Source organism: Macrobrachium nipponense, chromosome 1 (genome assembly GCF_015104395.2).
Source record: "Macrobrachium nipponense isolate FS-2020 chromosome 1, ASM1510439v2, whole genome shotgun sequence".
NCBI classification, from domain to species: Eukaryota; Metazoa; Arthropoda; class Malacostraca; order Decapoda; family Palaemonidae; genus Macrobrachium; species Macrobrachium nipponense.
The window spans coordinates 34,893,417-34,907,485 of NC_087200.1; positions in this window are offsets into that span (position 1 = coordinate 34,893,417).

Consider the following 14,069-nt stretch of genomic DNA (forward strand, 5'->3'; position numbering starts at 1 on the left):
CAGTCTCACAGCGTGCACAGTTCTGTGGGACCATTATGTCAACCCTGGGTACTGAGCGATCACCAGCAAGGTGTGAGTCACCTAAGCGACTCGCTCCTTTCTTCCACTCCGTGCCTGAATCGTGACAGTGAGCGGACTCAGTCATCAACAAGATGCACCGAATCTGTAGATTTATCTGCACTTGGGGAATCTTGCAAACAAGCACCTGAAAAGGAACTAGTCTTAGGGGCAGAACCTCTAGGACTAGAACCATGAGTGTGAACCAAAGTTTGAGCTTCTATGGCTTCCGACATGCTAGACCCTGGGGACAGTGTAATGGTTCCTGTTCCTGAAGGAATATGCAAGCCAATGGAAGACCCAACTGCCTCCTCAGTTCGAGGAGGCACACCCTTTGAAGTCCCTTGACGAGACTTCTGTTGGGGGGGGGGGGGGGGGGGGGGGTGTTAGTCTACCTTCTTCTTCGGCAGGGAGCCTTCGAAGTCGGAGGGGAAGAAGTTGAAGAAAAATATGATCATTACAAAGAGAAGATGACGACACTTTATGGGCTTTCTTCCTCCTTGACTACTTCTCCAAATTCTGCATGACTTCTTTTAAAGGATGAGGCATATTTACCAGTGGAAGTAGAGTTAATAATCACAGGGCAGCTGCAAAGGCGCTGTCCAGGGATGAAACTCCAAGAAAATAATAGTGGCATATTAATGATTTTCACCAGGGGAACAGTACACACACTTGAGGACCAATATCACAGCATGCTATGAGTTACAGGTGCAATTCCGAGGTTAGGATAGCCAGCATGAAGAAATATGCAACCATGAATAAATATGCTGTAATAAACTATCACCACTGTTAGCCTGAAAAAGAAAGAAAAAAATGATTAAAAAAACATAAGGATACTCCTCTCACATCCAAGGGCACCACCCTCGGAAATGAGAGGAGATCCCTCAAACACCAACATCACACAGGCCCCCTCATCCAATGAGCTAGCAAAAGGACAAAAGAGAAGAGGAAATACTGGAAGGAAAACCAAAACAAACCTCCGAAATTCCTCTTGATAATTTCCAAAGCATAAGTGTAAATTTCAAATGAATACATTATCTCGCCCTGAGAATAAAGGCGAAAATATGTAATAAGAGTGTGGGCACACCCTTGCCACCGACCTTAACACAAAGTAGAAAGGCGGGTTTGTGTATTAATTATTGAAGTGAATTAAATATCAACATCAAACACAATTATATACAGGCAGTCTCCGGCTTATGACGTGTTTGGCTTACAATGTTCCGAAGTTATGACACTTTTCAATTATATTCGTCAGAATTACTTCCAGGTTTACGGTGCATGTTCCAGGGCTATGCCGCTTACGACACCTATCTGGCAGAAGAAATATGACTCCAAAAATGAAAAATAATCAATATTTGAAGGTTTTTTGATGAAAAATGCAATAAAATGATATTGTTATGTTACAATAAAGTTTTTTTTTTTTTTTTTTTTCATACATACTTACCTGGTAGATATATACATAGCTAAGACTCCGTCGTCCCCGACAGAAATTCAAATTTCGCCGCCACTCGCTACAGGTAGGTCAGGTGATCTACCGGCCTGCCCTGGGTGGCAGGACTAGGAACCATCCCCGTTTTCTCATCATTTTCTCTCTTCCACCTGTCTCCTGCGGGAGGCTGGGTGGGGCCTTTAATTGTATATATCTGCCAGGTAAGTATGTATGAAACTTTATTGTAACATAACAATATCATTTTCATACAATCAACTTACCTGTCAGATATATACATAGCTGATTGGCACCCTTCGGTGGAGGGTAGAGACAGATTCTATATGGAATAGACAGGTAAACAACATATGTTGTAGGTATAAATAAAACCTTGGTTGTTTCCTACTGATAGGTGGTAGACTTCCGTGGGTGTTTGCCCAGTAGTCTGCATCACCTCAAGAAACTTTAGCGAGATATATGATCTATGGCCAAGAGTTCTTGTGGGTCTGCCGATGGGGTCTTATCCGCTTACTCGGCAGAGGCCTAAAAGGACTTTGTCAATGGGTGCTGATCCACTTATATGACAATACACCGTTATGAAGGAGCACACAACCAATCCCGACCACCTGATCCTAACCATATGTTAGAACTAAGGATTGTTCCGAGTATCCCCGAACTCGTCACAACAACCGTAACTCAAAACCACTACGCACACATACATAATTTTCAAAAAAAAAATTATACTCAACTAATTGGATATGACAAGAATTCTCTTACTGAACAAACATAGACGGCCGCCTGTGCTAGCCTAAGTCCTCCATTGTTCGAAGAGACTCTCGACCATATCCAAAAAGAAGAAAAGTATATACATTTAGGATTGGTGTTGGCTCCCGTACCCAGAATCGTATCCGCCGATACGAAAGGACCTAGAGAAAAAACACTTCTCATATGTCACACGCACGTCTTTCAAGTAATGAGATGCAAATACTGAGTTGCATCTCCAAAATGTCGTATCTATGATGTTTTTAAGCGACATATTCTTCTGAAACGAGAGAGACGTCGCTATAGCTCTCACTTCATGAGCTTTTACTCTCAACAGTTGTAACTGTTCGTCAGGACAGGCCTTATGAGCGTCTGTAATGACGTTTCTTACAAAGAATGCCAGCGCATTCTTGGACATCAGTCTTGTGGGGTCTTTTGTACCGCGCACCAAAGACCTTGTCTAGAGCCTACCATTTGATGCTTTCTCTGAAGGTAGAACTTCAGAGCTCTAACAGGGCATAGAGACCTCTCTGCTTCTCTGCCTACGAGACTCGACATCCGCCTTTGACTTCGAATGGACTTAGGCAGGGATTCGTAGGATTCTCGTTTTTCGCTAAAAACAGGGTCTTAAACGAGCAAATCGCCGAGTCTCCCTTGAATCCTACGTTATCTGCAGAGCATGCAATTCACTAATTCTCTTTGCCGTAGCTAAAGATAATAGGAATAGGCATTTTCGGGTAATGTCTCTAAACGATGCCCGATGAGGAGGTTCGAATCTTTCCGATGACAGATACTTTAGGACCACGTCTAGGTTCCAGTTCGGAGGTACCTGGTTCCTTAGACTTTGAAGTCTCAAAAGACTTATGAGATCGTGGAGATCTTTATTATCTGCCAGATCTAAACCTCTGTCCTGAATACAGCCGAGTAGCAATACTTCTGTATCCCTTTAATGTGGATACGGCTAGATGAGATTTTTTCTCTCAGGAATAGCAGGAAATCAGCAATTTCCGCTATAGAGGTAGTGGAGGAGGACAACTTCTTGGATCTACACCACCTTCAAATACCTCCCACTTTGATTGGTATACTTTCGTAGTGGAGGTTTCTGCGTGCTCTCGCGATCGCGCTTGCCACTCGCGAGAAAAGCCTCTCGCTCTGACAAGTCTTTCGATAGTCGAAAGGCAGTCGAGGCGAGAGCGGGGAGGTTTTGGTGGTACCTCTTGAAGTGTGGTTGTCTGAGAAGATCCATCCTTCTTGGTAGGGATCTTGGAAAAATCTAACGATCCACTCTACCACCTCCGTGAACCATTCCTGGGCCGGCCAAAAGGGGGCTATTAACGTCATCCTCGTCTCTTTTGACGCCACAAAACTTTCTCATTACTAACCCCAGGATTTTGAATGGGGGAAAAGCATATACGTCTACTCGAGACCATTTAGCAGGAAGGCGTCTACCATAAGAGCTCTTGGATCTTCCACGACCGAGCAAAAAAACTGGGAGCCTTTTTGAAATGAATGTTGCGAAGAGATCCACATGAGGAGTTCCCCACAGAGACCAGAGATCGAGACACACTTCCTCGTGTAGTGTCCATTCTGTATGAAGGACCTGGTTTTCTCCTGCTGAGCCTGTCCGCCCTCACATTCCTTACTCCCTGTACGAACCTTGTCAGCAGGGAGATGTTCCTGTGAGACGTCCAAAGTAATAGGTCTCTCGTGAGCTCGTAAAGGAACGAGGAGTGCGTCCCTCCCTGTTTCCGATGTAGGCAAGTGCGGTGGTGTTGTCCACGTTTACTTGCACTACCTTGTTTGACACCAGAGGTTCTAGGCTCTTCAAGGCCAGATGTACGGCGAAGAGCTCTTTGCAGTTTATGTGCCAAGACACCTGTGCTGGTTCCCAGGTGCCTGACACTTCCTCTGAGCCTAATGTCGCTCCCCAACCTCTCTCCGACGCGTCGGAGAACAACACTAGGTCTGGGTTCTGTGTTTCTTAGAGAGATCCCTTTGTTCTCTTCCAGCAGGGAGAGCAACCACCACTGTAGGTGTGACTTTATCTCCACTGGAATGGGAAAAACGTCCGACAGTGTCCGGTTTTCCAGCTCCAAGACCTCTTGAGGAAGAATTGAAGCGGACGTATATGAAGTCTTCCTAGAGGGAAGAATTGTTCTAGCGAGGAAAGCGTCCCCAGAAGGCCTCAACCATTCCCTCGCCGACGTCTGTTGCTTCTCTAAGAAGAGAGAGACTATCCGCAAAACCTTTTGCGATTCTCTCTTGCGAAGGAAAAACTCGAAAACCCCGAGAATCCATCCGAATCCCCAGATAGACTAGGTCTTGTCTGGGGGTCAGCTGAGACTTCTCGAGGTTCACAAGCAATCCCAACGCTTTGATTAAATCCAGAGTTAACTTTAGGTCCCCTCCAAGCACTGTCTCTCGATCTGGCCCTGATGAGACAGTCGTCCAGATACATAGAGACATTCACTCCTTTGAGGTGAAGAAACCTCGCCACATTCTTCATCAGGCTTGTGAAGACCTGAGGAGCTGTGGACAGGCCGAAACACAAGGCTCTGAACTGAAAGATCCTTCCCCCCGTCATGAAACGGAGGTACTTCTTCGATGAAGGGTGGATCGGGACGTGAAAGTAGGCGTCCTGGAGATCTAAAGACACCATCCAATCTCCCTGTCGTAATGACGCCATGACTGAAGCAGAAGTCTCCAATGGAGAACTTTCCTTCTGACAAATTTGTTCAGAGAGCTGACGTCCAGTACTGGTCTCCAGCCTCCCGAGGCTTTCGCCACCAGAAAAAGGCGATTGTGAAAACCCCGGGGGAGTGTTGATCCCGTACCAATTCTATCGCTCTCTTGTCCACATTTGTTCCACATCGATCGAAGAGTATCCCTCAGCACAGGATCCTTGTATTGGCTGATAGTTCCTTGGTATTGACGTTAGGGGAGGAGTGTTCAGGAAACAGGGATACGATATCCCCTCCTTAAGATCGCCAAAGATGACGCGTCTGCATTTATCAGTGTCCAGGCTTCCACAAATCCCAGGAGCCTGGCACCTACTGGTGCTTGGAGGAGAGAATCTTCATTTCCCTTCTTAAAGGGACGAAAAGCAGATCTACCTCTCTTCTCTGGAGCCTTCCTCCTTGTGGAAGGTCTGGAGGTCGGACCACCTCGAAAGGGCTGCACCGTTGTACTGGTCCTTTCTTGTCCGATGCAGCAACAGGTTTCTTCTTTCTTGCTGACTGCGTCAGCAGATCCTGAGTTGCCTTCTCAGTTAAAGAATGTGCAATGTCCTTTACTAACTGAGAAGGGAACAAAAGTCAGATAGAGGCGCATATAGAAGTGCTGCTCTCTGAGCATGTGAGACTGCCTTTGTTAAGAAGGCGCCATATACAGTCCTTTTCTTTAAAAGAGCCTGCCCCAAACAAAGAGGATATTTCAAAAGATCCATCCTGTACCGCCTTGTCAATACAAGACAATATGCATAACAGGGCTTCAGGTTCGATTCCTCCGAATCATGGCTTTCTTGACATCACCCCACCCCAAGGGACCAATCTAAGAAGTTAAAAACTTCCAATACACGAAAAAGAGTCCCTTGAGGAGATGATCCAGTTTCCGAAATTCCCCACGTAATCCGTGCAGAATGAGACTTTGACGCCGTGAAGCGTCAACCAAAGTCAAAAAATCTGTTTCGGTTGTAGAAGGGAGAGCAATACCCATATTCTCTCCCGTCTGATACCAAATGCCTCTTTTCCCAGCTAATCTTGCTGGAGGCATGCAGAAGACTGTCCCTCACCTAAGTCTTTCTTAGACTTCATCCATGAGTCTAAGAATGTAATGCTCTCTTCATCGATATGGTGGGTTTCATTTTGAGAAAAGACGAAGACTTCTTCAGTCTTAGCACTGGAAAAGAGCGAGCGGCGAAGGAGGAGCGGCAGGCGTCAACTGTCTCCGTACTCCTCAAGAAGTAGGGTAGTCAACACCTTATAGTTAGACAGACCTTCTCTTCCCACTATATTTCGTCATCCGAGTTTTCCTAATAACTCGGGATCTACAGGCGTCTCCGCTCTCCTTTCCGAACGTTCTTCTTCTTGAGGAGACAAACTCCTAATAGGAGAGGGGCTAAGGGAATGATAATCCTTCCCTCTTTCCCGCTCTAATAGTCTTGGAAGGCGTCATAAGCTTCGGCTTCTCTAGAATTTTAGAAGACGCTTCACGCTTACATGACGCTTCTCGTCGCCAAGCGTCATGGATGACGTCTTTTCGCTGACGTCTCGATGACGCTTCGCGCTTGGAAGACGCTCCGCTCTCCAAAGGCGTCCTACTTGGCGTCATAATATTGGACGGAGCGTCATGTCTATGCTCCGTTCCAATGACGCTTCGCGTCTAAAAGACGTCCTACGTCTCTCTGGCGTTACGAAACTCTCGTAAGCACCTGTTCTCGCTCTCGAACTAGACACTTCTGTAAGACGTTTAGCCGTTTCCCGTCTGTATGACGCTTCTCGTTGAGCAGGTGAGAGAGGACGAGACTTCTTAATTGGAAGCGTCACGTCCTTCGACGTGGCGCTAAAACTCCCACTAGAGATGACAGTTGCTCTTGAACTGCCATAATGATCTTTCTGACGCTTCTCCCACGTCCAGTGCTGACGTCTTTCGTCATCACTCGGGGGAGAAGAAGGAAAGGGAAATACTTCCGCGTACACTTCAGGTGACGCTGACGCCCCCGTTCGCTTTTCTTGCTAGAAGACGGAGCGTCATCTGAGAAAGCTCTGGACTAGAATCTATGTCAGGCTTCATATGACGCTTCAGCGGTCTCGACAAGTTCGATTCCTTCCACCCTCGTTTAGGTGAGGGAGAGGCGAGAGGACGAGAAACACTCGCGAAGGACGCTTTTTTCTATAGCGCCTTGAGCCGCCTGCCACGAAGCAGAGCTAGCTGAAGGGACGTCTGACGTTGGGGATTCCCCACAAACCTCCTTAAGGCTTTCGACTTTCCTTCTCCTCTGGGCTTGTGAGCTTGGAAGAGGTCTAGGCCTGGGAGCGTCGCAGGGACGATCAAACGCCCCCTCCACAACACTGGGAGAACTCACTTCACTGTAATGCTCACTTTCACTAGCCTTACCTTTGAAGTCAGCCATCTTGGACTTCATGTCCTTAATTGTAGCTTTCAGATGCGATTTCCGATGCGAAACCGAAAAAGCACTCTGAGAATGAGATACATAGGGAGAATCTACATCAGTAGGATAGAATTATCAGTGAAAGGCTCAATAGGCCTTGAACTCACACCTTTCAATCGTCTAATTCTATCCCTCTCTAACTTCTTCAAATAAGAAGTCAAAGTCTTCCACTCTTCTGCATTCAATCCCTCGCATTCCTTACAAGTATTAATAGCAGAACACTGAAACCCCCTACATTTACGGCATACAGTGTGAGGATCAACCGAAAGCTTTCGGTATCCTCACCCTGCAGCCTACATTCACACACTTCTCACACTCACATTAGAATCAGACATACTGAGAAAATCCAAAACAAGAGTTATTCCAAAAAACAGTCCACTGTAGCGAATGCCAAAACACGATCCAAATACGTCACCAAAAAGCCGAAAAAACGATGATCAAAGGATGAAAAATGAATCTAAGTCAGGAGGTAATAACAACAATGTTGATACCACCGGCGACAGAGAAAATATGATAGAAAACGGGGATGGTTCCTAGTCCTGCCACCCAGGGCAGGCCGGTAGATCACCTGACCTACCTGTAGCGAGTGGCGCGAAATTTGAATTTTCTGTCGGGGACGACGGAGTCTTAGCTATGTATATATCTGACAAGGTAAGTTGATTGTATGAAAATGCAGTTTACATAGTTTTTAATACACCCAAAGTAAGGTTTTCTTAGGATTTTGATGATTTTCTATCCCTTGTGTGACCACCTTCCCAAAAAATAACTAGCACTTCCTGTAAACTAAGATAAACATCAGTCACAAGCCAGCATCCATGGAGCAACACTTCGACCTTTTCTTTCCTCTCGAAGTGTTCCCTCCCAAGTAAGAAATTAAGGCCATAATTTCCAATTATACAGAGGTTAATGAAAGTCTAGCCATGAGCACTGCTAACTTACCTCCATGACGCTTTCAAAATTTTTACTTGAAACACCTTACATATAAAAGATTAATGCCATCTCAATGTTTGTGGAGCCACTTGTGTAAACAACTTTCCCATTTTCTGTGCAAATCCGCACATCACTTGTACCCATACGTAGATGCTGGTACACTTTGTTTTTCAGGAAGAAGAAGAGTGCACTAGATAACATTTAAATAATTAGTTAAAACACCAAAATAAGGTTATGAAAATTGCATATTACATGTTCATGATAATTCATTTGAAAATATTCATTGTTGTAAAAGTAACCAGATTCCTGACACAAATTTCAACGGTTTTGCTGTGAACATTAGCTACGATGTAGTTTTTTGAGTTTTCCTATTTTTTTTTCTTATTAAATTTAGGTATATTACATAAAATGTAATACGTATATATTACATATATAGTGTATATGTTACAATAGTGTAATGTATATTAGTGGACCCCCCCGTATTCGCGGATTTCTCTGGGGAACGTTTTCCCTGCATTCTTCGCGGAAAATTCGCGCATTCGCTGTATTTTTCTATGATAAATACCCACAAATTCCTGTTTTTTTTTATGAATTTCATCATAAAATGCACTTTTTGTGATTAAAACTATTAAAAAGCCAAGTATGAAAATTTTTAGTGGTTTTTCTTGAGTTTTAACTAACAAAATAGGCTGTTTTTAGCATTTTCATAGGGGTTCCAAACATTCGCGGATTCTAACTATTCACGGGGGGGTCTGGTACGCATCCCTGCGAATACGGGGGGACCACTGTATATACATGAATAAGTAAGTTTTGATAATATAATGGTGTTTTAAGTAATAATTTCACAATTTCTAAAAGATAAATTGTATTTTTTCCTAACTATACAAACCTGGAATTACTCTCACCGTATGATGGAAATCGGTATAGAAGAATAGCAAGGTAGTTTTGGCAGTAACTGCTTGTCCCATAGTGGGGAGTCCTGGCCCAAACTGGACGTAAACATTCCACTAAACATTCCACTTTGCTTTAGGCCCAGGAGCAGATTAAGAGGTGGCATGAGGTTGAGTGACAAATGGTAAAGAACCTCAGGTTTGTATAGTTAGGAAAAATACAATCTACTTCAAAAAATTGTGATTTGTTCCTACGTGTTATATAAACTCTCGGTCCTTTACATTAGGAAGACTCACTCATAGGAGGGAGGAATTGATAAGAGTCATATGAACAGACTGGTGTTCGCCCAACCAAGGTTCCCATCCTGATTGTAAGAGCGAGGAGGGGAACCTAGCCTCTGTCCAGTTGGTTGGAGTATGAGAATTTCATGACCAATAGCCAGACCTCTGGACGAATTCATAAGAGGGAGGCAAGTGCAGCCTCTTATGAATAGCAAACAAGAACTTTATAGTGTGAAGCAAAAAGACAAATATACAAGTACTGGGTTTGTCTCTATGCTATGTCCTCTTCCCCCCCCATGTTGGGGAAGCGACAGACACATGTTTCTATCCCCTAATGAAAGGGGATGGAATGGAGCTCAGTAATATAGCTTACCTGCATCGGCTGCCCATTCCAACATGTGACGACCGCAGCTCTCTGTCAATAGGAAGAGAGACGAATGAGAGGAGGAAGAGAAGCCGGTCACACTCTCATTCACACCTATATTCACATGGTTATGCAAGGCAAGATGCAACCTTGTCAAATTAGAGGAGCTCGGTAAGCTACACAACTTGTTGAGTAGCCACCACGGGTTCCAAGAAAAAGGTATCCAAGGATCTATGGGCTACAGCCCGAAGGTAGATGGAGGTGAAGGTGGTCTGGTTGGACCAAATCCTCTGGCTTCATGGGTCTCAGACAAAAGGTACCAGTGTCGTACCTCCCTTCAGAGGAGTATGCTTCCCTGATCACCTCACAAAGCCAAAAAGAGATAGTGCTCTTGGACACCTCTTTCTTGGTCACCCCAGTGCTAACGAAAGGGCATCGATACTCAGGCCGGAGATGATGAGTTCTCTTCAGATAGCACCATAGCACTCTAACGAGACAAAGTAGCATCTCATCTGGGTCGTTACCACAAAAGTCCTCTAGGAAGGGGATCGTAAAGGGCTTGAATCTAGCATCAGGGACCGAAGGATTCGAGTCTTCGCTACGAAATCTGGACAAAATCGAGCATAAGCGATCCCCATCTCCTCGAGTGTTAACATCATAAGAGATCATGAAGCTTGCTGAATCTCTTCGCCGAAGCCAGGGCCAACAAAAAGACGGCGACTTTAGGGTCAGATCTCTGTCTGATGACTCTTGGAGGAGCTCGTAAGGTTCACGAGTTAAACTCCTTAAGACAAGAGTCACATTCCCATCAGAAGACCTGAGTTCCCTGGGGAGCAAGACCTCTCAAAGCTCCTCATAAGGAAAGAGATCTCCATAGAAGTGGAAATATCCATTCCTTGCAATTTCAGGACCAGTGCCAAGGCTGACCTATAACCTTAAACTGCAGAGACAAAGAGGAGCTTCTCTCAACAAAGAAAGACTAGGAAGTCCGCGATCTGCTGAAGAGTGGCTCTGGGCAAGAGAGACCCCATCCATGACACCAACCACAGGAGACAGCCCACTTTCCCTGGTACACTGCTGCCAAGGACTGTCTGAGGTATCCTGCTATCTCTGTTGCTGCTTGGCGAGACAAGCCTCTCGCTCATAAGAGATGATGGATAACTGCCAGCCATGAAGACACAAGGACTGTAGTGCCGAGTGGTACCGCTCTATTGCGGCTGAAATAAGAGCAAACAGATTAGGATATGAAATAGCTGAGGCCATTTGGGAGCCACCAGAATCATCTGAAGATTCCTGGTGACCAGCACTATGCTGATCATCTTGTGATTCAGGCAGAATGAGTGAAAGATGTAAACTTTGAGACTGTCCCATGGATGTTGGAATGCTCCTCTGCAGCTGCCCATGGGTTCTGGCACCACGGAAGAGAAAACCTGAAGTTTTCTGTTGTGCCAGGATGGCGAACAGATCTACCAATGGATGCCTCCACAGGTCGAACAACCTTTCCGCCACGTCTGGGTGTAGGGACCACTCTGCCCCTACCACCTGATTCTGGCAAATGATCTTGTCCACCACTACATCCCTCTTGCTTGGAGTGTACCTGGCTGACAGCTCTATTGAGTGTGCTGCAGCCCACTCAGGCACCTGCACTGTCAACTGATGCAACAGGAGAGACACTAGGCCCCGTTTGTTGACGTATGCCACTACCGTGGTGTTGATGCTACTACCATGGTGTTGTCGCTCGTCAACACCAGAGCGTCCCATCACTCGATCCCAGAACTCTTGGAGGTCTAAGAAAGCTGCCTCGAGTTCCAGAATGTTGAAGTGAAGGTGCTTGTCATGTTGGTTCCACACTCATGCAGTCAGCAACTCATCCAGGTGTGTGCCCCAACCCTCGTTCCATGCATCTGAAAACAGAAGGCATGTCTGGAGGGGGGAAAATGTGGCAACTCCACTCCTATCAAGAGGTTCCTGCGTCTAGCCACCAGGCTAAATCCTTCCTCACTTCTCCATTAGAGGAATGAGAAAGAACTGAGGATCTTGAGCCTGTGACCAACACTGCTTTAGTCTCCACTGAAGAGACCGCAGGTGGTGAAGATGCCCATGAGGGACTAGCTTCTCTGGTGACAGCCGGTGACCTATCACAACCTGCCAAAGCTGAGCTGGCTGTTCCTGCCGAGACAGAAACAGTTGAGCTGCCTTCCTGAACTTGCTGATCCTTGAGTCTATGAGGAAGACCGGCACTGCTGCCATATCGATCAGTATGCCCAGACACTTTATCCTCTGATTGGGAATGAGATCTGACTCCTCGAAATTTATCATGATCCTGAGATCGCGACAAAAATCAAGAAGCCGATCCATCCTGTAGCAACTGCGAGAGCTCGCTTGCCAGGACTAACTAGTCATTGAGATACCTCAACGACATATCCTGACCGAGTGGGACCAAGCAGACACCTGGATGAACACTCTTGTGAACACCCGAGGGGCAGTCGAGAGTCCGAAACAAAGTGCCCCGAATTGGAACACCGTCCCCTAGGGCTTAGAGGATAAAGCGAAGGTACTTCCTGGAGGACTGATGAATGTATATCTGAAAATGATATTGTTAAGATACAATAAAGTTTTGTACATACTTACCTGGCAGATATATACTTAGCTATAGACTTGGTCGTCCCGACAGAATTTTCAAAACTCGCGGCACACGCGACAGGTAGGTCAGGTGATCCCCCATTCCCGCCGCTGGGTGGCGGGATCCGGAACCATTCCCGTTTCTAAGACATAATTTCTCTTCCACCTGTCTCCTGAGGGGAGGATGGGTGGGCCATTAATCGTATATATCTGCCAGGTAAGTATGTACAAAACTTTATTGTATCTTAACAATATAATTTTTGTACATGAAAACTTACCTAGCAGATATATACTTAGCTGATTGGCACCCTTGGTGGAGGGTAAGAGACAGCTAAAACATAATGATAATACTTATAGTAAATACATTAAAAAACAGGGAGGGAAAAAACAACATATGTTCTTGGATATAATAATCCATGGTTCCTACCTGATTGGGCTGAAGACTTCATGACTACTGTCGATGAGTCTGCCTGCCTCAAGAGTCCCAGCGAGGTATGGACCTATGGCTGAATAACTCTTTGGATCGTGTCAATGGGGGCTAGCCCGCTTACGCGACAGAGCCTACTCTGGATCGTACCAATGGGGCTGACCCACTTACATGGTAGAGCCTTGACCTTTGTCATATCATGGGGACTAGCCCTCTTACATGACAGAGTTAAGGTTTCTATAAGTAAACACAAGGAGCACTGAAGCCAATCCCGATCACCTGACCATGTTAGTACTGTTATAACCTATGAATTGCAAGAGGGTCCCCTATTCCCTCTGACAATCAACCAATAAAAACAACCACCAATAAAGACAAATTTAAACACTAAAGTAAGTTAAGAAGGATTAGCCTCAGCTCCTTCTCCCAGCACTGAATTCGCCGTAACATACGCCCCCAGAGCAAAGCACTTTTCGTAAGAAATTTTTACGTCTCTTAGGTAATTGGAGGCAAACACAGAATTACATCTCCAAAAAGTTTGACTCTATTAGTGCCTGAAGAGACCATGTTTTGTGAAATGCCATTGACGTAGCTATGGCTCTCACGTTCATGTGCTCTTACTCTGAGAATCTTGAGGTGCTCTTCATTGCAAGTAAGGTGAGCTTCCTTTATACATCCTTTATGAAGAACGTAAGGGCATTCTTTGAAATCGATCTTTTCGGATCTTTTTACCGAGCACCAAGACTTTCCTCTGTACCTCCCAGCAACACTTTTTTCTTCAGGTAGAACTTGAGTGCCCTGACTGGACACAAAGTCCTTTCTAGTTCTCTTCCTGTTAGTGAAGAGAGTCCTTTATCTCAAAGCTTCTTGGCCAAGGTTTTTGAGGGATTTTCGTTTTTTGCTGGAAAAAGTGGTTTAAAGGTGCACACCGCTGAAATCCTCCTAAAACCAACTTTACCTTCCAAGGCTTGCAACTCGCTAATTCCTCTTAGCTGTTGCTAATGCAAACAGAATAAGGACTTTCTAGTTAAGTCTCTAAATGAAGCTGTGTGAGATGGTACGAATTTTTCTGACATTAGGAACTTAAGGACACATCCAAGTTCCAACTCTGTTTTCTTGATTATCTGGTCTTTCGTGGTTTC